The 26,711-nt window shown below is 40.0% G+C and overlaps 1 protein-coding gene across 15 annotated transcripts in view; it reads left to right on the forward strand.

Moving 5' to 3' along the window:
• DGKB (diacylglycerol kinase beta) overlaps window positions 1–26,711 on the forward strand; it is a 476,877-nt gene that overhangs the window by 97,185 nt on the left and 352,981 nt on the right. For 8 of the 15 annotated variants that reach the window (XM_061356463.1, XM_061356472.1, XM_061356474.1 and 5 more), the window contains exon 1: window positions 24,436–24,692. The exons of 1 other annotated variant lie outside the window; for it this stretch is intronic. The gene's annotated coding sequence lies outside the window, so the exon portion shown is untranslated. 6 more of the 15 variants (XM_061356467.1, XM_061356464.1, XM_061356465.1 and 3 more) reach the window with 5 other exon arrangements.

A 26,711-nucleotide genomic window follows, 5' to 3' on the forward strand; every position in this document is an offset into this window, starting at 1 on the left:
TGTGGCTTCCAGTGCACCTCATCACCTGCTGTTTCATCCCTCACCTGTCGCTACAGGGCTTTGCAAGTGTGAGCAAACCCTTCAGGCCTGCACAGTGGATTTTTTAGGTGAGGCACAGTGTGTGTGGAAGTGGCCCCACCGTTTACACCTGAGGTTTAACTGCCAGGGCCTAGACAGCTTGGATGGTGACAGCAAAGTCCTCAGGTTGTAGGTTTGGTTGGTGTCCTTCTCTTAGATGGATGGCCTTACAGGGCTAAACGAGCTCCATCTGCCCAGGTTTGAAGTTAGAGTTCTCCTTCTCCTAGGATGGTTGCTCAAAGGCTAGTGAGCCCATCCTGCCTATGGACACACTTTGACCCTTCAGTTGAGACTTGTCTGGCATGGGAGACCCTACCAGAGGCATATGCCACTACCAGCATAGCTCTCAACCTCACAAGGGCACGCAAGCTCTTTCCCCATGACAAAGGGGTGCTCGTGAAAGAGACTGAACCTGTACATTCACAGCATATAGTTGGTTTGAGTTCTACCTTCTTTTGTGATCTTTTTGCTGAAGCAGGGCTTTGCACACCTTAGATGTTCTCCAACATGGTGTCCTGACATAATTACTGTCATGATGTTCAGACTGTTCTTTCTGCAATCCAAGGTTTGATTTTCTCTTTGTTGTTTCAAAACACATTAATGTAACTATGACATTTTAAGTACCCTGGAAGAAAACATTTTATGTGCAGGTTTTGAGATGCTGTTATGTTTAAGCTGACTGATCCTCTACATTTGCAGATGGGGATAAACACAGTTGTAATAGGATCAATTGATACTATTTCACTGTAGTAAAACTATTCTTGTAAAAAAAAGAAAAAGAAAAAACACCACCAAACCTGAAGATAACAAGAAATATAGCAATAATTACTGACAGTTGCTGTGACTCATGTCCAGAGCCTCTAATGGCTGACTGCAGTCTCTTCAGCGAGCACTGTATGCAAATATTTCTCTTTGTTCAAAGCACTGGGATAAGACAACAAATTAAAAATTGCTATTCCATGCTGCATAAAGTGTCAGGTACCATTCTTTTTATTTGAAAGTATTTTTTAGTAATATTTTGTTATTAGTGGTTATTTTAATTTTATTTTAATAATATTTTGAGTATATTTTTCACTCAAATACAGTTGGATCTTTTTTTCTTCAGAAAATAGTATTATTGACCATTTCAATAGTCAGTGTCAAAAGTTTATCTGCAGGGCCACAGTTTTAGCCTGGCATGCTGGCTGTAAATTTTTTGTTGTGCAAAACAAAATAGTTTGCAAATAAAAAGTTTTTATATACAAAAGCTTGGATTTTCTGAATTATAAATAATAGTATTTTTAATCAAAATGCAAGATTTTTGCCCTTTCCCTCTCCCTTTTTATTGTCAAGCTATATTTTTTATGTACAGATCAATAATATAATCCCTAAAGCTGCTCTAGATGGTACTATTACAATGTCAATGCTGATATCAAGAGTATATATTTTTTATGTCAATATATTTCTTGTCATGTATGAGAGCTCAATAATTTTCCATTCCACTGATATCTTTAAACATTTTAATAGTGTAAATAAGTCTGTTAAATCCTTACTAGTAATGGTAATAAGTAAAATGATTAAGAGTTACAGATCATTCTTCTAAAAACAAATAAGCTTGTCATTACAGAAATATAACCTCTCTGGTCTTTCTGCACTTTTTCTGATTCAGCTAGCAATTTAAACAAAGTTTAGCACTCTTTCAGCAAGTTCACTTTCACAGAACAAACTTTCTTACTGAGTAGCAAAAATGTGCGCATTTAGTTTAAAACGAATTTTCCAGAAACATCTGAATGAATGGGGAGATTCTGAGTCAGCTTCTAGAAAAAGGCTTATCTAATGCCCCATGTGAATGCTCAGTGTATTGTTCTGATTAAAGCTTGAATGGAAAACTGCAGATCTGAGGTATAGTACATGTTATCCAAGATGAAGACAAAGCCTTTTTCAGCTGTGTAAACTGTAAAAGTATTAGTGGTAGAATAACATAAACTGTGTGCCATTCAGTGGGTGTACAATATGGGTTCGGTTTGTTACTCTGTGATGATGAGATTTAACACTAAGCATATATGAATAACAATTGTACCAAATTTATTTGCAAACATGCCTTATTTGTGATGACTGAGTTTATCAGGAATATCAAGGATATGTGGTATAAGGAAAATTAGGATGAGAGAAACTGTCATCTGTGACTTTTTGCTGGATACCATTTTCAGTTCTATGCACTTCCACCATATACCTGCTGGTTTAGTTTACTCTAACTTCACAGTGTTTCAGTTTCTTGTAGTTTACACACTTATATCTGTTTTATAGCCAGCATACGGAACTAGTTCCTCTGATCTTGGTTGTAACAATGCAAGGTTGATTTTTTAATATTTTTTTTTTTCTTAGAATACCCCCAAAAATGCAGACTTAATAAAAAGCAAATGACTTGTTGATAAATAAAAGACAGACTAGGGACAATGCAGGTCCCCTCCAGAAGCTATCGGGAGAACTGGCTATCCTGGATTTGGAAAAGGCTGAGGTTCTCAATGACTTCTTTGCGTTGGTCTTCACTGGCAAAGGCTCTGATCGCACCACCCAAGTCTTGGAAGGCAGACAAAGGGACTGTGAGAATGATGACCCTAAGCCCCCCACTGTAGGACGGGATCTGGTTCGAGACTATATTAAAAACCTGAACATACATAAGTCCATGGGACCTGATGAAATCCATCCGGGGGTCCTGGAGGTGATGGCAAATGAACTTACTAAACCACTGTCCATGATATTTGAAAAATCATGGCAATCAGGTGAAGTGCCCGACGACTGGAAAAAAGGAAATGTAATCCCCATTTTCAAGAAGGGAAAATGGAAGACCCAGGGAACTACAGACCAGTCAGTCTCACTTCTGTGCCTGGCAAAGTCTTGGAGCAGATTCTCCTGGAAGGCATGCTAAGGCACATGAAAAACAACAAGGTGCTTGGTGACAGCCAGCACAGTTTCACTAAGGGGAAATTGTGCCTGACCAGTTTGGTGGCCTTCTATGATGGGGCTACAGAACTGATGGACAGTTGCTCTTTATGTGCGAGAGCAGCTACAATGTGTTGAGTTCTGTCCGGGGACAGATGATGAGCGAGTTGAGAGTCTGTGGGTGAGAATTAAGGGACAGGCTGGCAGGGGCGATACTGTTGTGGGGGTCTGTTACAGGCCACCGGATCAGGGTGAGGAAGTTGACGAGGCCTTCTACAGGCAGCTGAGAGCGGCCTCACAGTCACAGGCCGTGGTCATCGTGGGGGATTTTAACTTCCCTGATGTTTGCTGGAAGGACTACTCGGCAACCCAGCCGCAGTCCAGGAGGTTCCTCCAGTGTATGGATGATAACTTCCTCATGCAAATGGTGGATGAGCCAACCAGGAGAGGAGCGCTGCTGGATCTCATCCTCACTAACAAGGAGGGTCTGATCGAAGCAGTGAAGGTTGAGGGCTGCCTTGGTTGCAGCGACCATGAGATGGTGAAATTCAGGATCTTGTGTGGTAGGGCCAGTAGAATAGCAAGCAGAATCACAACCCTGGACTTTAGCAGGGCAAACTTTGGCCTCTTCAAGCAATTGCTAGGGGAAATCCCATGGGCTAGGCTGCTTGAAGGTAAAGGGGCCCAAGATAGTTGGTTGACGTTCAAGGACTGCTTTTTCCGAGCTCAAGATAAGAGCATCCCGACACATAGGAAGTCAAGGAAGAGGGTCAGGAGACCTGCGTGGCTAAATAGGGAATTGCTGGGTATGCTCAAGTGGAAGAGAAGAGTTTACAGGTCATGGAAGGAAGGGCTGGCCACTTGGGAAGAATATAAGGCTGCTGCTAGAGGATGTAGGAAAGCAGCTAGGATGACTAAGGCCTCCTTGGAATTAAAGCTGGCGAGAGGGGTCAAGGACAGCAGAAAGAGCTTTTTCAAATACACGGCAGATAAAACTAACACCAGAGGCAATGTAGGCCCGCTGATGAACGGGACGGGTGCCCTGGTGACAGAAGATACAGAGATGGCAGAGTTACTTAATGCCTTCTTTGTCTCTGTCTACTCTGCCGGAGGCAGTCCTGAAGAGCCCTGTACTGCTGAGGCCTCAGATGAAGATAGGTCAACGGAGCGGTCTGCCTTAGTCGATGAGGAATGGGTTAAAGACCAGTTGAGCAATCTGGACATCCATAACTCCATGGGTCCAGATGGGATGCACCCGCGGGTGCTGAGGGAACTGGCGGAGGTCATTGCTAGACCGCTCTCCATCATCTTTACCAAGTCTTGGGAAACAGGAGAGGTGCCTGAGGACTGGAGGAAAGCAAATGTCACTCCTGTCTTCAAAAAGGGCAAGAAGGAGACCTGGGTAACTATAGACCAGTCAGCCTCACCGCCATCCCTGGGAAAGTGATGGAACACCTTATCCTTGGGGCCATCTTAAGGCATATCAAGGATAAGAGGGTTATGAGGGGCAGTCAACATGGCTTCAGCAAGGGGAAGTCATGCTTGACCAATCTCGTAGCCTTTTATGAGGAAATAACACAGTGGATGGATGATGGCAGAGCGGTGGATGTGGTCTACCTTGACTTCAGCAAAGCATCTGACACAGTCTCCCACAGCATCCTCGCAGCTAAATTGAGGAAGTGTGGTCTGGATGATTGGGTAGTGAGGTGGACTGTGAACTGGCTGAAGGAGAGAAGCCAGAGAGTTGTAGTCTATGAGGCAGAGTCTAGTTGGAGGGCTGTATCTAGTGGAGTGCCTCAAGGGTCGGTACTGGGACCAGTATTATTTAATATATTCATCAGTGATTTAGATGAGGGAATTGAGTGTACTATCAGCAAGTTTGCTGATAACACTAAGCTGGGAGGAGTGGCTGACACACCAGAAGGCTGTGCTGCCATCCAGCGAGACCTGGACAGGCTGGAGAGTTGGGCAGTGAGTAACTTGATGAACTATAACAAGGGAAAGTGTAGAGTCCTGCATCTGGGCAGGAACAACCCCAGGTTCCAGTATAGATTGGGGAACGACCTGTTAGAGAGCAGTGTAGGGGAGAGGGACCTGGGGGTCCTGGTGGACGACAGGGTGACCATGAGCCGACACTGTGCCCTTGTGGTCAAGAAGGCCAATGGCATCCTGGGGTGTATTAGAAGGGGGGTGGTTAGTAGGTCGAGAGAGGTTTTCCTTCCCCTCTACTCTGCCCTGGTGAGACCACATCTGGAATATTGTGTCCAGTTCTGGGCCCCTCAGTTCAAGAAGGACAGGGACCTGCTGGAGAGAGTCCAGTGCAGGCCAACTAAGATGATTAAGGGAGTGGAGCATCTCCCTTATGAGGAAAGACTGAGGGAGCTGGGTCTCTGTAGTTTGGAGAAGAGGAGATTGAGGGGTGACCTTATTAGTGTATATAAATATATAAAGGGGGAGTGTCACGAGGATGGAGCCAGGCTCTTCTCAGTGGCAAACAATGATAGGACAAGGGGCAATGGGTACAAACTGGAACACAAGAGGCTCCACTTAAACTTGAGAATAAACTTCTTCTCAGTGAGGGTGACGGAACACTGGAACAGGCTGCCCAGGGAGGTTGTGGAGTCTCCTTCTCTGGAGACATTCAAAACCTGCCTGGACACGTTCCTGTGTAACCTTATCTAGGTGTTCCTGCTCCAGCAGGGGGATTGGACTAGATGATCTTTTGAGGTCCCTTCCAATCTCTAACATACTGTGATACTGTGATACTGTGACAGGGGTAGAGCAGTTGATGTCATCTACCTGGACTTGTGCAAAGCATTAGACACTGTCCCACAAGGCATCCTTGTCTCTAAATTGGAGAGACATCAATTTGGTAGGTGGACCACTCGTTGGATAAAGAACTGGCTGGATGGCTGCATGCAAAGAGTTGTGGTCAATGGTTCAATGTCTAGCTGGAGACTAGTAACGAGTGGTGTCCCTCAGGGATCGGTGTTGGGACTGGTCTTGTTCAACAACTTTGTTGTTGACATGGACAGTGGGATTGAATGCGCCCTCAGCACGTTTGCCAATGACACCAAGCTGTGTGGTTCAGTTGATATGCTGGAGGGAAGGAATGCCATCCAGAGGGACCTTGACACACTTGTGAGGTGGGCTGATGCCAACTTCATGAAGTTTAACCATGATAAGCGCAAGGTCGGAGGAATCCCAGGCACAGCTACAGGTTGGGCAGAGATTCAGAGCAGCCCTGTGGAGAAGTACTTGTGGGTGTTGGTCGATAAGAAAATTAACATGAGCCAGCAGTGTGCCCTCACAGCCCAGAAAGCCAACCGTATCCTGTACTGAATCAAAAGGAGCGTTACCAGCAGGTTGAAGGAGGTGATCCTGCCCCTCTACTCTGCTCTGGTGAGACCTCACTTGGAGTATTGTGTGCAGTTCTGGTGTCCTCAACATAAAAAGGACATGGAACTGTTGGAACAAGTCCAGAGGAGGGCCACGAGGATGATCAGGGGACTGGAGCACCTCCCGTATGAAGATAGGCTGAGAAAGTTGGGGCTGTTGAGCCTGGAGAAGAGAAGGCTGCGTGGAGACCTCATAGCAGCCTTCCAATATCTGAAGGGGGCCTATAGGGACAGTGGGGATGGACTCTTCATTAGGGACTGTAGCAATAGGACAAGGGGTAACAGGCTCAGACTTGAACAGGGGAAGTTTAGATTGGATATGAGAAGGAAATTCTTTACTGCTAGTGTGGTGAGGCACTGGAATGGGTTGCCGAAGGAAGTTGTGAATGCTGCATCCCTGGCAGTGTTCAAGGCTAGGTTGGACAGAACCTTGGGTGGCATGGTTTAGTGTGATGTGTCCCTGCCCATGGTAGGGCGGTTGGAACTAGATGGTCTTAAGTTCCTTTCCAACCCTAACTATTCTATGGTTCTATGATTCTATGATTCAGTAATGAAAACACCTTGATTATAGTGGAACTACTATTGTTAAAAGTAACAGATTTTTTTAACAAGAATACAGTTGCTGTAACTGTTATTTAGTGCTATACTTCATATGTAAATGTATTTCAAATGTTTCAACTTGCAGATTAAAGGAATCTGAATCCAGAAACAAGAACAGTTTTTGAAAATATGCACTGTCCAACTCAAATCTGTCAGGTAATTAAACTGTTCTGTTCTCGTCCTGATGTTCCACAGCTATAAATGAATGGAAGATATGCAGAGCCATGGGTGATAAGCATGTTTGGAATAAACAGTAGTTCATAGTAGTATTCTTGCTGCTGAGTGTTCTTGTTCAAATGGCCATATTAAATCAGAACTCAGCGGTAAATCAAGTACTTGATAAAACAGAATTGAATATTCTTTGCATCATACAGTTTACTTTTAGCAACATGGTTTACATTTTTATGGTAATGTCTTTTCATTTTATTTTCATTGTTTTTATGTAAGTATGAAATTGAATTACTTTTATAGAAGTATTTCAAACAAACAACTCATTCCATAACTAATGCAGCTCCAGGAGGATGAATGGTGTTGTCTCTATTCTGCTAAGTAGGAATAAGACCCTGATAAGGCTATAATGGTAAATTTCCTTCCTATCCAAAATATTTATCTTCTGGAAAATTCTTTGCAGCATCTCTGATACAGCAGAGTAGGTAATGAGAGTCTCATGGTTCAGACCATGCTACAGAAAATTCAAACTCTTCACATCTGACCATAACACTTCACCTATGCCTGCTGCTCTTGAGGTTCACCCAAAGGAAGGGGCCACCAGAGATGATCCTGCAAGGTCCCTGTCACCTTTCCCAAGGGTGGTGGGCATCAATAGATATCCTGAAGTTAGACCAAACTTCATGCCTGTAAGAAAAATGTGAATATGACATACCAAGTCAGTGAGACACCTGAACCTCAGGGCCCTACCAAGATATCTCAGGTCAGAGAACTGCAAAAACAGGTCAGGTCATCTGCAAAAACACATATTGCTCATAAAACCTGGAGTGGCAAGAGTACTGTTGTCCTAGTGTAGGTTTTTAAGCTAGATTTGCAGTATTAGTCATTCCATAGAGACAGAACGACACCAAGAATTTAAAAGAAACTGCTACTGATTTGCAAAAAAAAGTTAAGTACTGGAAGGGCAAGGCTGTGTACTCCCTTTTAACTAAGTACACTCTGGTTAAGAAATGCAAAGAGTCCTGTAATATGGGGGGGGTGGGGGGTGGGGTGGGGAAGAACTCTGTTACTTTCCTCTACTTTAAACACAATTTTAAGTGCTTAGTGACATACAACAGCAAAATTCAGCTTGCAGATTGGCACTGGAATTTACATAACCATATATAGGTGCCTAGGTACAAAAAAATACACAACCTTTATAGCTGGTAAGGATCTGCTTGGTACAGCCTAAATAGATCTCTGTCTCACTCCAAAATGAAGACCTGCACTGGAGCAGCTGAGCATTTCTAGGTTCTATACTCTTCTCTGACTGTATTTTCACTGATGGCAACAGAAGGCCAGGCATCTTAAACTGTGAGCTAAATAGCACTTAAAACATTCATGTTCTGGGTTTTAAGCCCAACTATCTATGATACTGTGGGGTGTGATTGAACCTTTTTTCTCACTTCAGCCCCAGATCTGGAATTTACTTTAAATATACAAGAATTCAAAATAGATCAATGTTAGAGAGAATGAGACTTCTTTTCCCCACTAAATTCTGGTCCAGATGATGCATTTTCACTTTCTAAATGAGCCTTAATGAGCATCTGGAGGCAGGTTTCTCATAAAATTCATTAACTGTTTTAGTTCTACTTTTGTTCTAAATGCTATAAACTATTTTGACTGAATAACTTAATGCTGTTGTGTATTCAGGAGCTTTCACTTCAACTTGGTGTGCAATGGCAATGTTTTATATTTTATTTCAGTTTTTGGATGACATGTAAAGTAATTTCACAAACTACAGCAGTTTCATTGGGTGCTTTTGTACATACATAAAATACAAAACATTTATTGTCAGTGGAGGTCTAGTGAAAATATACAGAAGTGCAATGAATTCCATTCAAGGTATGCATACAAATACTAACAGAATTCTTCAACAAGGACCTCCCTGTTTAGAAACAAATAAAAATAAGATTGGCATCCAGAGGATGGTAACTACTAGTAATGAAGAAAGTGTTTCTGTAAGATTAGGCTGTACATGTAATGAAGTAGGAGCACTTTGTATCTTATAGGTGCTTGCATGTTTCTGTTTGTACTGTGTGTAGTACTTCTGATGTATGAATTGGTTGGCATAACAAACTATTTTGAAACAGACATGCACATTTGAAATCAATGTTTATAATTTTTAATTAAGATGGGCATTATTTCCTATAGTTAGAAACCAATTTTTATTGCCAACTTATGAATAATAAAGCTGAACTTTCATTTGTTTTTCAAGGCTGAGGATTAATTTTGCAAAACACAAACTATTTTGGTATAGCTATCAGGAGAGAATGAGGCACCAGTGGAGCCTGTTATGGGATGTCCTGTAGTGTAATTGTCTAATATACAATACACATTAGCTTATGTTCGCTTTCCAAAAGCAATTTTGTTGCTTGAATTCTGATCAACCTAGCAGTTAGTCCACTGCAAATCTTGCATTAGTAGTCTGTAGTTAAACCTATGTACTGTGTTCAATATTCTTCCATATTGCTTACAGTTGAAACATAATAACAACTAGAAGGACTAAAGAGAGCATTCTGTATACTCTCCAAGGAAGAAGGGGGCTCTTCCTATAACTACTTTCTACTTTTCCTGTCCTCTACATGGTTGCGATGTTCTATGTGATGATTTGCCTAATGCAGAAAATCTACTCATTGCATATAAGCTATATTGAAATACAACTAATAATAAGAATTAGAGCAAAAGTAAATATTAAAGGAAGCCTGTTATGAAATTAAATGAAAAAAAACCAAACAAACCAAACAAACAAAAAAAAACCCAAACAAAACCAAACAACCTACATAGAAAAAAATTATGTTATTCTATTTTTGAGTAGTTTGCTCAATTGACTCTTTGTAATGATTCTGTGGAAGGAAATTTCACTTTAATCCAATGGGAAGTCAGTTAATGGGTTTAGATGGCAAGTTAAGTATGTGGTTTCATATTCACCATATTCAGTGTTTCTGCTTGTATAAAAAGAAAGCCAGGAAGAACTTAGATACCACCCTTTCTGGCTTAAGTAAGTTACACACTTTAAAAAGTTTTAATTATTTTAGTGCTGTTTCCAGGATTTCTCTGTCATCTCACCAGAATTTCATAAGCCTACAGTGAATTGTACTGCATGTATGCTAGGCATTAGAGAGAAAGAAGCAGTTCTGCCAAAGTTACATTTACATAAGACAAATGAGTGGAAAAGCAGAATTCAAGTAACAGAAACAGAAATCTCAGAGTTATCCTGTATGTCAGCATCAGGACTAGGAAGTGAAAAGATCTTGTGATTCTTGCTGTAATATCCTGGGGTTTAGATCACAAAATCTTTATGGTTCTTAATAAAATGAATAATTTAATTAAAGAAGCACCTTGAAGGCTTCCATTTGATTTGCAATCCATCTATTTTTTATTCTTAATGCAGCAGCTGGTTGTTCCACAAGAACAAAGTATCTATGCCCTTTGGTCAACTTGGAGCATCTGGGAACAGAAAAAAAATATTCCATGGCTGTGCACTGGTTTTCAGTATTAATGAGTGTTCAGTGTGCTTTTCCCAGGATACATTTTCTCAAGAAAAATCAGATGATTATTTGCTATGCAGCCCAATGCTGCTACTTAAAAAAAAAAATAAAAAAAAATCTCAGCTGTCATAATACAACACCAAGTTTGCACATGGAGACAGACCTGCAAAATCTGCTATAAATTCAGGGAACTTTTTGCCCAGGTATTATCTCTTTTAGAAACTGTAAATTTCAGGAAGGGCTTGTTATTATGTAAAAAAAAACCCCAAAACTCCAAACCAAAACCTTAACATTTCAGTAAGACTATTAAATTTGCTTCCATTTGTTTTTCACTTATCTGGGTTAGTCGAATACACTTGCCCTAAGCTATATGATCTAACTATTGAGAGGAAAAGCTGCTGCTCTTCCTTTTCCTTCTTCTTTGCTTTTGAAAATATAGCAATTAAAGGGGAACCTAATTATAATTAAACAATTAAGTAATTTTCTTTCTGCACTACATTTACTAAATTCTTGGTTCTACTTCTTTTTTGCAAAATATTCTGTCCTGTTCTTGCTTATTTATTAGTTTGAGAAGGCCATAGCTTTGGTTCTAATGTTATGGGCTTGATCCAAATACCAATTACAGTGATTGAGACTCTACTTTTTCTCCAGTTAGTACTGGATTATAGTTTAATATCCCAGTGGTGAATTAGAAAACTAATTACTTTTATTAAGAAGCTTAATTCAATTAAAAGACCCTTTCCAAGAACTTTATCTCAATTAACAGCTCATTGTTCCATTAAAAAGCAATACAGAACTAGGGTATCAGCAAACCGAAACACTGCTTCCTTGCAAATAATTTTACAGTCCCTGCTAATGATCTAGCTCTTCTTTTGTGAATTATGCAACTTTTTAAAATTTTTTAATCTATTAAATCAGTTCAGCTGGGAAAATTGGAATGCTTCTAACTGCAGCATCACTTACCATTATTGTCATAGCCTTGACAATTATTCTGAATGCCTTTTAGTTAGAAGGTATTTTTTTTCTTAATAATTAATATTAAACACTATTCAGGTGCACAGTTTGTGTGCAGATGCAATATCTATGATTTTGAAGAATTACTATAGTTTACAGCTTCTCAGTACCATTTATTTCAGGATAAGTAACATCTTACTGTCTGCTTCTTGAAGACTGTGTATATCACTTTTCCAGTTGATTTTCTGCACTAGTATCTAATGTCAAATATTACTAAAATTCAATAACCTCCTTACGGGCCTTATAGATATTTAAAACAAAGTATATACCAAACTCATTGCTATATTTTTTTTATAGCTGAGATGTGATTATTAAGGTCTTTCTTAATAATCGCATCTCAGATTCCAGGCTGATTGAGCATTCTAACTTGGGTAATTTCTTTATGTTTTTATATTTCAAAATATATATTTCAAAATTCTCCTTAATTTACATCTCATTAATAAACTTTAATTTTCTCTGGGTTTTTTTCAGGATATTTTTGTATTTCCTTTTTGTCATTATTTAGTTTCTTAAGCATGTGGAAAATTAATAAGAGGCATTTCATCCGATTGCATCCCTCAGCTTTCTTCTGACCTCTTTATTTAAGGTCATCTTTCATTACTCTTTGAATATTGCTCATTGGCTTCTTTTTTTTTTTTTTTTTTTTTTCCTAAAGATGAAACTAAAGTATGTTTCTATAATTCTAGGTAACGAAGGTCTTTCCATTTTCATGTACCTAGGACCTCATCTGTAGCCCCTAATGATGAAAAAAGTAAACCCCACCAACTTTCTTCATTAGTATTCAGTAAAATGGATTAAGTCCTCCCAATGTATCATGAATAGTGTAACTTAATAACTGATACTGATTTATTACATTTCTGGCATCTAGTTAGAAACTTCAAAATAGTGTGACATGAGGTGTTTTAGAATTATAGCTGAGGTCTCTTTATTTACTGTGATTTTCAGTCAAATCAAAGCTCAGCATTTGTCCTAAATTCAAGACACTTTCTTTTTAAGAATGGGATAGGCAACTATTACATACTTTCTCTTCAGATAAAACTTTCAAATTTGGCTACTGTGGGAATAGATGGGTCCCTCAGGCTGAGAAAGTAGCTCAGTTTTTAAGAAGTAGCTTTGAGCAATTAATGGTTGTCTTTGCATATTAAAATGGTTTTGCTGCAACATTTCTGTTTAAAATGGAAATGTGTCTTTGCATGGGCAGCTTTGCCACAAGTGGTATCTTGAAAAACATGCAAGGATACACCAAGACCATCATAGCCTACTTCCTGGTCTTCCCAGGAGTCCTACCTCATTTATTTCTCTATACCTACCTAGAGTATTAACTGTAATTCCCACTTTCGGATTTCTATACTTGCTACTTGTATCACTGCTAAATTCTCTGTTGTGCATGGATGTTTATGCGCAGTTTAGATTGTAATATATTGATTCTGACAACTTGCAGTAACTTAATAAGAAACAAATATGAGTAATAGCTACATTTATATTGCCCACTGTTGTGGTTTAAACCCAGACAGACAGTTTTCACTCACCCCCCCCCCCCCCCCCCCCCACTTCTTGCCCTCCCCCTACTCCTGGAGGGATGGAGAGGAGAATCAGAAAGAATGCAACTCCCACAGGTTGAGATAAGAACAGTTTAGTAACTAAGGTATAACACAAATCACTGCTGTTGCCACCAATAATAGTAATGATAAAGGAAATCACAAGGGAAGAGAATACAACACCCCATCACCAGGCGCGATAACTTGCCCCCCCCAGCCCGATCAAGCACCGACCCATACCTCCTCCAACCCTGCCGTCCACCCAGCCCTTCTGGCTAACTCCCAGTTACCTCCTGGGCATGACGTGCTGTGGTATGGAATACCTCTTTGGTCAGTTTGGGTCAGGTGTCCTGTCTCTGCTTCCTCCCGGCTCCCCTCCTCCCTGGCAGAGCATGAGGCCCACAGAGTCCTTGGCCAAACCAAAACATCATTGTTTTTCAGCTCTGTTCCCAGCTGAAAGTCAAAACACAGCACTGCACCAGCTACCAAGAAAGAGAAAAATGACTGCTACTGCTAAACCCAGGACACCCTCCTAATCCATTCCTGAGAAAGCACCTCTGTTCACATTTAAATTCCAAAGGCTCCAGATCACTTTTGCTATGTTCACCTTGCATCACACACAGAAGCTACAAGGTAAACCAGCAAGCCTCTACTGAAGGCCCACGAAAGTGCTTTTTTGTACTTGATCTTCCTTCTCTGACTTTTCAGTGTATTCTGCACTTATTTTAGGATGAAGTCCCTGGTGAGGAACTCACCTGACTCTTTCCATCTCTACCAGTGGCTTCTAGTAGGTGGAACAGGAAGGATAGTGCAGAGTGGCCAAGAATATTAAAGGCAACATTGTCCTTCTTATAGACAAAGTTCATTACTACATTAAGTCTGAAATTAGTTGAGTTCCGAAGAGAGACTGCAACAGAGAGAGATATACAAATATAAAACAACTGCTTCGGTGTCATCAAGGAAAACGGTACAAAGGAGTGTGGATGCATTCATAACAATAGTTCAGTTAAGTTCAGCATTTCCATTAAATAAAATGGGAATGAATTAATAAGATACTGTTATATGCCTTAGTCTTTCTAACATTAAAAACAGCTTCTCAAATAATGAATTTTGCATTAAATGTTCTGTCACCTGTGTTAAAAGGAAACTGAAAGTTGTTTTTAAAAGCACAGTGCCACTTGAATAAGACCTGAGTTTATACTCACCTCTAAAAACAGAACTGTTTTACCTTTAAGATGACCATCACAGAATTGGGAAAAGAAAAAAAAAATAATCTTGCCCCAGAGCCAAATACATCAAGATGATATCCCCCTTTCCTCTCCATCAGGCCTGCCTTCCTCAATACCTATGTCAGGTGAAGCCTCCTACAGAAGGATCACGGGCCAGTCAGTAAAGAGTAAAAGTGGTGGATAAGTTCTGAAATTCCTACTCACAAGTGCTAAAACACTGCACCAATAACTGTATGCAGGTGGATAACTGTTCATGCATATGCAAATGTACATTGTCAAGTAGTGAGTTTCCAGATAATAAGTCTGAATATATAACTGATAAAAATGAGCAAAATTTTCAGCATCAGGATTGGTTTTTGTATTCTGAGATGGGCTGTGAATGTTTATTCATATTAGCAGACAGGCAGCAGTAATTCCATTCAAGACAGAGACTAGTCTTGAAAATAAGGGCTCATCAAAGTGTTTGTTTTACACTGAAACAGACTCAGCATTGCAAAGACATTAAAACTAAAATATAATAAAAAATATTGCTTAAGTAATTACAGAAAATGGAGGAAGCATTAAATTATTTGGTATGCCCAAAATCTGAGTATACAATACTTAGTTTTAAAAGTGTAATTAAGATTTGCATTCAGGCAGTAGCAAGTGCATGTATTCTATTTATTGTTTGGTTACCTGATTTTGGTTTATTTTAGCTTTCAGAAGCAAACACTTCCTTTGCCACATAGCTGTAAGTTTGGAGCTTACGTAAGATACACAGTCCCATGGACTAGTTTCTATCGGAAACCAAACCAGCTTTGATATTCCTTTGTGCTAGCCACTGTATAAGCATTCACATCAGAAAAAGTCATGCTGCAGGTAATTTCAGTCTAGAGAAGTAAAACATATATAAGAGGATAAAAGGCTTGCTCTAAAAATAGTGTAAATGATTGATTAGATGATCTAGGCAAACATTTACATTCTAATTTCAAGCACATGGTTCTTGCATCTTACTGCTTAATGCTAAATTCAGTACATCTCTTGTTCTTTAAAACTTTTTAGAAACCTAGAGTTGCACATAGTCACACATCCAAAACAGTACTAGTTTTCACAGCTGAGACATCATGACAGTTCATGCAAAAGCTGAATGAGAGCCAAAAGCAGATTTATACCAGTCTTTTAAACAGTTTTATCTGATAGACATCTCAGAGCATATCCAACAGGTATTCACATCATCTTCAAAAGCATCACCATTTTTTGTTAAGACTTGTCAAAAGAATGAGAAAGTGACAACATAAAATTTAAAAAAACTTGTTTCAAACCTCTTTCGGAGGGGTTCAGAGCCTCTGCCTCTCGTACGCCAGAATATTTAATCTGGTCTTCATGGGGTCTGTCTGTCACTTCTTTTGAGTTAAAGAACAGAAATGTTATTGTACGAAAATAGAGTTGAAAACATGGCATTATAGATCCTGGTGGAAAAGCATTCAGGATCCTCAAAGAAACTGAAACCAGAACCAAGCTCTTGGACCTTCTGGAGGAATATCCGTACAGTACCATTCCTGAGGGTTTTCATCCAACTCATTTTTTCTATGTTGGTTGCCATTTACAGGCAGTGAAGGTGATTAATTATCTTCCTGTGAGGTGATTTGCAAGATTCCATCCCTTCAGAAAGAGGAATATGAACATTGATATTCAATCATATACTTCATATATGTTATACCATATACAATCTTGGGCAACCTGCTCTTGGTGATGTTGATTGAGCCAAACAGGTTGGACCAAAAGACTGCCAGAGAACCCTGCCAAAACTCAACCATTTTGAGATTCTGCTAATTTTTTTGCACATTAGGTCTTTGACCTCTGGGTATATCTCTGAGTGAATGCAGTCAATTCCTCTGTGGTTTGTACGGACCCTGAGGCCCTCAGTGATACGGTTTAGTGGTGGTCCTGGCAGTCCTGGGTTAACGGTTGGACTTTTCTAACCTAGCTGATTCTATGATTCTGTATATTTGCTATGGGAATGAGTGAAACATGGCTATTATATTTAGTCTTTCAAAGGGAATAGGAAATCAAATGTCCCACTGGATGCCTAGGCGTTGATTTATTAAGTACTAACAAAAATAAGGAAGTCGTGGACATCTTTAAAAGCAGAACCTCAGTTACTCAGGGAAAAAAAAAAATCTTGGTTGAATACTTGAAGTTTTCAATGTTAAGGGAGGATTTTAAAAACTGCAGTCTTAAATCACAGAGCTAGTTTTATGTGCACAGATCCTAGATGTCAAAGTCGAGCAACAGACCAACAGCAGAACTGGAGTATACAATACAACTACCTAAGCATGCCACTAAGTGCTTTACTCACAGGATCCTGCTGCTCTCAAAACCCACTTCCTTTATTTTAATCCTATTTATATGGTGTAGATCTAGAATAAACTATGTTGGCAGCTATGACAGTGAAAGTCAAACAGAACTTGGCTTTTAAATAGCATGTCCTGATAAACAAAATACAAGGGCAAAAGATGTACTGATAAATTTATATATTTTTCCCTGGAATCTGTATGGGAATCTGCTACCAAAGAAGTGAGTGGAATGAATATGTTTTTTTGTTGCATACTTTCAACTGCATGCTGAAAAGATATTAAAAACCATGAGTATTGTAGTGATAGTAGAATTATTAAAAAATAAAAAGTTCATTTTATTAACTTTTAAGAAAAGTTAATACAAATATATATAAAAAAAGAGTTACTTTAAGTATCTGCAAAGTAACACTGATGTGTATATTGCATATAAATGCAAAGATGACAGTTATGCAAGGTACATCAAAAAAAAAGGTATGCTTCTTTAGGGATCCACTCTGTTTTAGATGTAGTAAAATATCCTTTATTACATTATTATAAATGTTGTTCAACTCATTTAAACAGATCCCTGACTTGTCAGCAAAACACAACTTCAAAAGGAGAAGTAAATATTCATAAATTCCACCAGTAGCTGTATAGGAATCTGAAATCTGAGGGCTACAAGTAGAGCAAGTGCTAGCTAGCCACTACTTGCCTCTACTGATTTCTCTTATTTCTCTAATTTCCTCGAATCTGCTAAAAGTTCATTTTTGAAGACTACTGGTGGCTTCCTTGTTATTAACTTAAATAAAAAAATTTCTCTTTACCTTTTCATTTTTGAGCCCACCTTTAATTTTTGCTGAGACGTACAATATTTGGAGACATGTTCTTTTTCTTTATTCCATCAGCCCCCTGGAAAACCTTTATTTTAAAGTAATTTGATATAATAAGTTATTTCTTCTTCTCTACTATTTATTTTCTTTCAATTTCCTTTTAAAGATATATCTTTATCTCAGCTTTTCAGATTTGAACCCTCTATCCTGCTTTTAAGATCTGTTCACTTTCAGTTATAATAATATACATACCTGTTGAATATGTGGTGTAGTAGTACCCAGACACCTAAGTCTTGATGCTGATTGTGTTAATTATCTGCAGTCAGGTTTACTAAAGTTAGTGTAGTTTGATATACATCTCTAGCTTACTAAAAAAGTTATGTTTTGGTATTCCAAATATTTTTTCTGCTGAGCACATTTAATGAAAATGAAGTAGGTCTAATTAGTTAGTTCTAATTATTTAAGAAATGCAAGTTTTGAATTCTTTTAGTTCATGTGATTGTTTCATGACAAGCCACACTCAAATATCATGAGTGACAAGCAGTTTTTAATTTCAATTGTGTAGTTTTTAATTTCAGCTGTACTTCAAAATAATTTCTTACAATTCTTGATTTTTCTGACATTCACTTTTTATAGCGTTTTTTCAAGCCAAGAAAAATTGTAATACCATTTGCCCTCTCTGTTTCTTTTCCTCTGCTCTTTAACTTGTGCTACACCAATAAGGAAAACGTTACCATTAAACCATGCTTAGTAATAACCTGTAGTTCTACACTGCCTCTGTAGTGGGTATACATTCTGTTGTATGCTACCTCTTTCAACTCACAAATCAAGGAAAAAGTAGCTGTTCTTACTTCTGTTTTTTTCCTCTCATCAGACATAGCATAGGGAGGCGGTTTTTACAAATTTCCTATGTGTATTTATTTTTTTAAACATGACATCCTACTGTTGCCCTTTCATTAATCTACCTGCAGGAAGCCTGTACGCAGTCATGATGTTAAATATAAGCACCATAAGCAAAGTAAAATTTAGAAGAAGTTTGGCAAACAGAAGAAGAAAGACAACAAACCCAAGAATCCATCAATATGTCTTTCATTTTGTATTTTAGTAACAGAAATGATCTCTGTGCACAATGCATACAGTGAACTAAAAAATTAAAAGCATCTAAATTTAATAATTTTTTTCCATCTTTTTTTTTTTACTGATTACCGCTGACTAGAGAATATATAACACTTTGATTACTGTTGAACTAAGTTTAAAACAGAAAGTCTTCATATAAAAAATTACATTGATAGTTGGATGTTAAATGTGTTAGTATGTTAGGATGTTAGTATGTGTTAAGATTCAACAAATGTTTAAGGACATGTCATATCTTTTCACAGTTGAGACAGTTCAGTAAACATACAGATGGTAATTAATGTGTTAAACCCATCTTTTAAATATAAAGCCAATTTGAGATATTTCATATAAATATATTTTTTAATGTCTGCCAGCCATATGCTTTTTTATATCCTGCATATATATAGTGAAATGTAGTGGAAAAACTATGCATGTTACTGTTATAATACTATGTCAAGAAATACATGGTAAATGCATTTTGCCCCTTACCACCAGCCCCAGTCAAGTACTAAAGAATTTGTATATAGCATTTCAGAATAAGTGAGCTATCAGACCTCTGCTTCTCAGGTAACCTTTAACTAAATAGCGTCTTTTCAGAGTGAACAAACATTTCTCATTTAGTATAACTAAGGGCTCATTCTTACATCCAGCTGAAATCAACAGTACCTTTCATGTAGATTTTATTAGCTTGTCAACCCATTGTTTGCTGATATCTCTGAAAATGCACTGAATAAGGTTTGTCTGAGATCCATCTGTGAAATAGGAATGATAGAGGGGAAAAAATGCATATGTAGATGGAAAGTAGAGATGAGATCAAGCTGTACAGAAAAAACAAACCAGTTTTAAATTCACTGTAAGGTACTGCATTTGTCTTTGCTTCTTTTATACTTCTCATTCTTTCCCTTAAAGTACTAGAGATAATATTATAAAACCAGGGTGCAGGCAAATCCGTTAGTAAATTGAGCATTGTTACACTCGTATGATACTCTGTATAATCACTGGCTCATCTAGGCTTGTCCAGCCTCGCAAAGGGAAGGATTTCGGAATACCTAACTGTAGCCTGCCAACATGAGGAGTCTATCATAGAAGACTGCAACATGCTCTTCATAATTATGCACTGTGGGAAGACAAAAGGTTATGAGCCTAAGTTGAAACGAGAGGTTCAGACTAGATAGAAGGAAAAACTTTTTCACCACAAGGACAATCCAGGACTGGATCAGGCTGCCCCAGAGATAATGCTGGTTTTGTTATCTAAGGGTTTCAAGATCCAACTGAATAAAGTCTGGTGTCATATTTGATCCTTACTAGAGATGTCTTGAGAGCCTTTTCAGCCAGAATTATCCTATGATCCCGTATTCAAGGTGTGATCTCTAAAATACAGATTAGAGGGGGATAACACTCCTTAAGCTACTGGCTGTGCTCCTGTTCATACAGTCCAGGATGGTGTTGGCTTGCTTTGCTGCCAGGGCTTACTGCAGGCTCAGGCTCAGCTTGCTGTTTGACAGAATCTCCAGGGCTTTTTCAACAGATTTGCTCCCCAGCCAGGCAGTGCCCAGTCTGGCCCCATCACTGCAGGGCTTTTTTCTTCCCTGGTGAGGGGAAGCCGCTTTGCATTTGCTCTTGTCAAATTTCATAAGGTTCCAGTCAGCCCACTGCTTCAGCATGTCTAGATCACTCTGGGGGGCAGTCCTTCCCTTAAGCATGTCAGTTAGTCCTCCCAATTTGTGTGTCTGCAGACTTGAAGAACGTGCACTCCTTTGTGTCGTCTAGGTCACTGGTAAAGATGGAAGGACAGATCCTTTATTCTTAAAGATGTGAGGATAGATCCCTGGGTAATGCCACTTGCAGTTGACATCTAGATAGAGTATAGCCTATTAACCACTACCCTCAGCCCAGCCATCCAACCAGTTAGTCACCCCTCTAGCTTTCACCCATCCCATCTGTAACGTCCCAACTTGGACAGAAGAATGTTGTGGGAGAAAGTGTAGAAAGCCTTGCAAAAGCCAAGATAAGTTTCATCCACTGCTCTCCTCTCATCCATATGTTCAGTCAGTTCACAGAAGACAGTCAGATTGATCAGGCTAGATTCACCCTTACTAAATTAACGATGATTGTTCCCACTCACCCTGTTCTTCATGTGCCTCAAAATGTGTTCCAAGAGGACTTACCCAGGATTCTCCTGGGGCAGAAGTGGGACTGACTGATCTGTAGCAGTGAGGAAATCAAGCAAATGTGCCTGCCATGTTGGGTGTTAATCCAACAGGTACCAGTTTAAATGCTTTCAGTATAATATCTTGATTGCAGTAATGAAAGAATAGCTATGGATTTGGTTAGAGTATCTGGTATACTGCATAACAAGCTCACAAACAATGGTTAAGCTGATGAATATGATTTCCTCTGGTTTGCCAACAGCCCTTGATTTTCTCAAGTACAAATATTTGCTCTGCTGCATTTTTATTTAGCAACTATAGATTTTTTAAATATATATACTGAATATCCGTACAGATATTCACAGAATGTGAGAGCAGATGTGCAAATGTCTCTAGGTATTTCATAAGATTTATTTCCCTCTTGAACTATGCAAATACCTATGCTCCTCTATGTATCAAGTTTGCATACTATTCTATGCTATATCCTTATCACTACAATAATTAACATAAAGTGATGTAAGCATGATCTATGAAAGATCTTATTTCTAACAAAAAAGGTTTGCTTCCTCCTTGAATCCCTATTAGTGTTTGCCTGTGAATCTGGTATTCCTGGGAGGGAGCAGTATAGTCCTACTGTATATTGACATTTCTTGATGAAAATACACAAAGTATAGAATTACTGTGTGAAAAAAGTTTTTTCACTATATTCCATTTCCTTCATAAAAAACTTCATAAAGCTTAAGAATGGTCTAAGTTAGATTAATTAAGTTTTGACAAGATTATTTTTTTTTCTTTAACAAATTTGGTGAACTATATTTGCTTCTGATAATCATATATTCTGAAGAACAGATGTTCTTTATATACAGCTTGCCGTTATCTCAGCTGAATTAACGTGGAGTTAGATTGTATTTCCATATTTTGCACCTGTGACTTTGTACAGTCAGATGGCCACTGAACTCAGATTTGTAAGACCAAACCATGTTTCTCCAAAAGTACTGATACACAATAACTGCAGATGACTGATACACTCACGACTTCTCAGTAACATATAAAAAATACTGGAGATTGATAATTGTTTCTGCTGCTACGGTTCTTGAATTTGGTGCTTTTTCTTTCATGAATTATATCAAAACTTAGGGCCCCAAGTTCATAATAAAGGCTTATTAAATGAGCAGTGCTTAGCAACAGTTTATTTAAATATCCAAACACAGATCTAAGGATACAGTATAATAAATTTAATACTTAAAATTCTGGCTGTAGATTCCAGACATCTGTTATTTTCTTTGCTGTGAGGGAGTGAGCTGTTAAGATAAAAACTTTCTGAATATTTTAATCTGCTTATGGTAGGAGCTTGATTAAAGGAGAAGAGGACAGGCGTGCATATAGTTTGAGCAGTATCCTGCTTCTGGAATGGGATGCAGCTTTGCACTGAAAACCAGAACAAAGCTGCTTACATGAATGCAGCTGCTTACATGAATGCACCCTCCCAAACACTGCCTCGGAGCTCTGCGCTGGGAAAACTCTCAGCCATCAGCCATAATTCATCTATGCCTTATCCTTGACCTCTTTTCAAAAGTTACACATGCTACAACCATGTTTCTAAAACTAGACATGGGAATAGCAATCACACTAAGTATTTTTCAGTGCAAAGAAAACATCTTAGTATCCCTTTAGTTTGACATCTTTTACATGGATCTTTCACGGCTCAGCTGTACTGAGTTAGCTTTGGCCTGTGTAAGGGTTGCTGCTTTTCTAAGGCAAATTAAATGTTCAATGAAGGGGTTAATTTTCCACACTTGTGTCACAAGACCTCTAAATTTACTTTTGAAGTTTTAAAGTTACAAATGTCAATGGAATTGTCATTCCACTGTCCACCTGAGCTTGCTGGACCTTTTCTATTTCAATAGGATCTGAAGTTGGACACTGTTCCAACATGCAGCAGAAGGAAACAGTAAGGGCCCAGTTATATGCAACATTAAAAAGTAATTGTAATTCTGAACATTATTTTACCTACCAATTTTCACTTTAATATGACTTTATGTAATTGAAAGTGCTTGAAACCAATTTTAAAGGCAGCACGATAATTCAAAACCAGGCCTCTCTCCCCAAACCACTACATCAAACATTTTATTGCTAGGCCTATAAAATTTTTGTTTTGTACTAGAATGATTTATCACAAATAAGTAACTACACACTACTTCAGTTTTGATCTATATTTAGCAACTTGAGGTTCAAATATGCTCGGGCTGAATTCCTTCCCTGGGAGAAAAAGAACCTCTTTAAATGAAGGTTTTAAAGGGAAAGCAATATATTAAACATGGGAGGCTAAAGCCAAATCTCATCACATGCTACTATGAAGCTGCTGTTTGGAAAGATATTTATAAAGTTGACTAGTGGATCTGAATTTAAAGGCTACTACACCTCCTAGAACCCATTGTTCCAAAGTTACAGAAAATAGATTTCTTTCGGTTTTATATGCATACTAAAAGAAATGAATGGATTTTTTAAAAGACTGTGAACTTATTAAAGATCATCAAAACTATATCATAATGAAAATTTACTTGTGAATGCGTTTGTATCAGTGTATGGTTTAATACACACTTATTGCATTATATACATAAAATGTCATAACATTTTACTTGTACGCTTGAAACTCATCTAAATAGTCAAGCTCTGTTGTTAAACAAAAAGCTGGCATATTAATGAGTTTTGGAAATGCGCTAATTCAAAACAGTTACATGTATTTTAATGTGTTGTGTAAAAGCTAATTTACAGACACCATGTACTCTATAGTTTGAGGGAATCACTTATAGTATACTAAGTGAATTAAGGAATTCTCCCTTAAGAAACAAAAAAAGCTTTTAAAACAAAATTTGGTGAAGTTTTTACATGGTTACTAAAGAGGATTCCAAAAATTTCTAGCACTTGTGTGTTATGTAAAAATTAAACCCTTTAAATGTAGGTTTCAGAAAAGGAAGAATGGATGCAGTTCCAAAATAAACAAAATAATCTTGGTATGGGTTTTTTAATTTTAATACTCCGGTGGTTTTATTATCAAACAGTATGCTAAATTTCATCTGCATTGCCTGGAACACCATTCAAACCTGAAGTCTCTTTAGTGTCATATACCAGTCAAAGTGAATTTAGATAGGGATTGATGGTCATTGTAATTAACCAGACCGTCAGGTTCCCAGTTGATGCTTTGAGGCTCATCCGGGAATGGCACCCAAACATTGGTGATGACGGAAGTTTGGCAGTGTTTGCACTGCTTAGAAATCTGCCAGTGTTCCAGAGGAGTTTCTTTTGGTCAACAAATTGCCCTTAAACACATTGCGAGCCTGTCAGTGAAAGTTTGATCACCTCCCTTGTTTTATTGCTAAAGCGGGAGGTACTGGTGTAAAGACATTACTTTCATGCCATTGCTCCTCTGTGCCCTCTGTTTTCTTTTCCGAGCAAATCTGCAAATTCTTACGGGCCCTAGCTCTGTTGTTGCTGCCTACAGAGCCATTCCCCAACACGTGCTGGAGGAGACCGGGGGAGCAGACAGGCCAGCGTTTCCAGCACCGACTGCTCGCGGAGGTCCCTCAGCAGGGGCAGCCAAGCGGAGGCTGCCGAGCCGGGCACGGCGGGCTGCTGCTGGAGCAGCCTCTGTCCGCGGGGACGGCCCTGCCGGGGCACAGCGGCGAGGAGGTAGCTTCTCTCGAGCCGCGGTCCCGGCGGCGCAGTGCTCGCGCACCTGCGTGGGAGCCGCGGCCACCGCGTGCCCTTCCTGCACCGCGGCAGCGCGCTCAGCCAGGGCGCCAGGTAGGCAAGGGCGGGCGCCGCGCAGGTGCGCAGAGCGGGCCGCGCACGGCCCTTCCGTGCCCCCGCGGCTGCGCGGGCGCGGTCGTTGTCACAGCCACAGCCCCGCTGCCTCGTAGCTGGCGGGAGGGTGACCGGCAGCCCGGCGCAGTCAGCGCCGGCGGGGAGACCGGGTAAACTTTGGGTAAGTGTTGCACGGGTGCGGGGGTATCGTCTCTCGGCGCCGTGGGCTGGTGGAGAAGGGGAAACCGCGCGGAGCGGTGCGCGGGTCTTGCCGCACTGCCACCCGAGCGTGGAGCGGGCAGGGGGCGGCTGAATCGGCGGGCAACACCCGGGGAACGTGGTGCCGGACAACACGTTCCGCAGCTACCCGGGGTGCGGAGCGTGTGTGATTTGTGTGCCTTGAGTGTGTGTGTTTCGGTTGTCCCCTCCCCCGTGCCGCCCGGCCAGAAAGGGGGTGGGAGATGTGCTGGCGCACAGCCGCTTAAAGCCGCGCTGCCCGCCGGCGGCTGCCGAGATCCGCGTTGCGCCGGGGAGGGCGGCGGGGAGCAGGTCGGCCGGAGTCCCGTGGGGCCGAGCACTCCGGGCCTGCGGCTGCCGGCGGCGGAGCAGGGGGTTTGGCGGCGGTGGCGCCGTCGCCGGCGTTGGCCCGGCTGGATGGCTGGTCCCCGTGGCTGCCCAGGGCGCCGGGCTCCATCGCATCCCAGGGCCGCGCGGCTGCTCCTGCATCGCACTGCAGTAAGTCCGCGAGTCGCTGGGCGGCTGAACTGGTTGCAACGCGGATCTGGTGGGGGCTCTGTGTTTACGGGTGTGAGTACGGACGTGGCAGAGGGGCTAAGCGGGAAGTTATTGTTAAGAGGGCTGTATCAAATTGTTAGAAGTCGCAGCTTTGGTTTTTAGTGAATGACGGTCTGCCTTGCTGAGGTACCTCACTTTGCTCGACCCTCGGCAGTGACCTGGTGCTGCCCGGGGTCTCGCTGGAGCACGTAGTGTGGGTTCGGGCAGCAAGAGGTACAGCGGCAAACTTGTGCTTTAAAAGATGGTGTACTGAAACTTTGAGGGTTGATGTGACAGACTGTCTTAGGGTCTTTCCAAGGAAGAATTAAAAATACCGTCCTAACTGACAAAACTTTTGGATGTCTGAAGTCAATTTAGATAAACATTATTCGTGATTTTGTGGTCCAGTGTCGTTCTGATTCATTTTGTTAAATAGAATTTCATTTGTCTGGAGTGCTTGTAATTAAATTTTAAATTGTGAGTAGCCTGGTTTTGAAATGGGTGAAAGGTTTTCCCAGAAGATTCCTGTATCGTAAGCATTCTTTTCGCTAGCTAAACAAGCAGATTATAGGGTCTTCAGTTAATTCTTCTTGCTGTTTGGCTGCTTTATTACAAATTTACTGAGAACTTCATTAATTTTCAAAAGCAGTTTTGTCTGTTAGATGTAAGCTTAGAAAGTAAATGTAATAAGCTTACAAAACCCATATTGGAAAATAAAAAAAGGGAATGTAACAGTTTGGGGAATACCATTAATTCTTGCAGGAGAAATAGTCTTTCAAGTTTTCTTTTAAAGACAATAACCATTTCTTCTACTCCCATTTAGGTCAAATGACCTCATGTAGCAAGGTAATAGGATTTTGTTCTTTGCACTTAAATGGTATAGTGTGTCCACAGATATGAAAATGTCATTATACATTAAAAGAAAAAAAAAACCACCCAAAAAAACCAACCAAAAAGCCAGACAACCCACGCCAGGAACCCAGTATACATTCCCGAATGACTGGACTTGTGCTGTGCTTTATGGATGAAATGACAGGAAATAAGTTTGTTGTTTCTTCCCAAAATGACAATCCAGTATCCACAAGCCTGAAATGCCTGTCTGGTACAGAATGAAAACAAGCATCAGGAAACATGGGGTGTCAACACCACTGTGATCCTCCTGGGGCATTCATTCATCTATGGAGGTGGGAGGGCTTTGGTGGTTATCAAGGCAGGGAAGGCCTGAAACAATCATTCAGCAGTCCA

Source organism: Neopsephotus bourkii, unplaced genomic scaffold (assembly GCF_033783945.1).
Source record: "Neopsephotus bourkii isolate Nb327-2 ecotype Australia unplaced genomic scaffold, CSIRO-AGI_Nbou_v1 NB_855, whole genome shotgun sequence".
Classification (NCBI taxonomy): Eukaryota; Metazoa; Chordata; class Aves; order Psittaciformes; family Psittacidae; genus Neopsephotus; species Neopsephotus bourkii.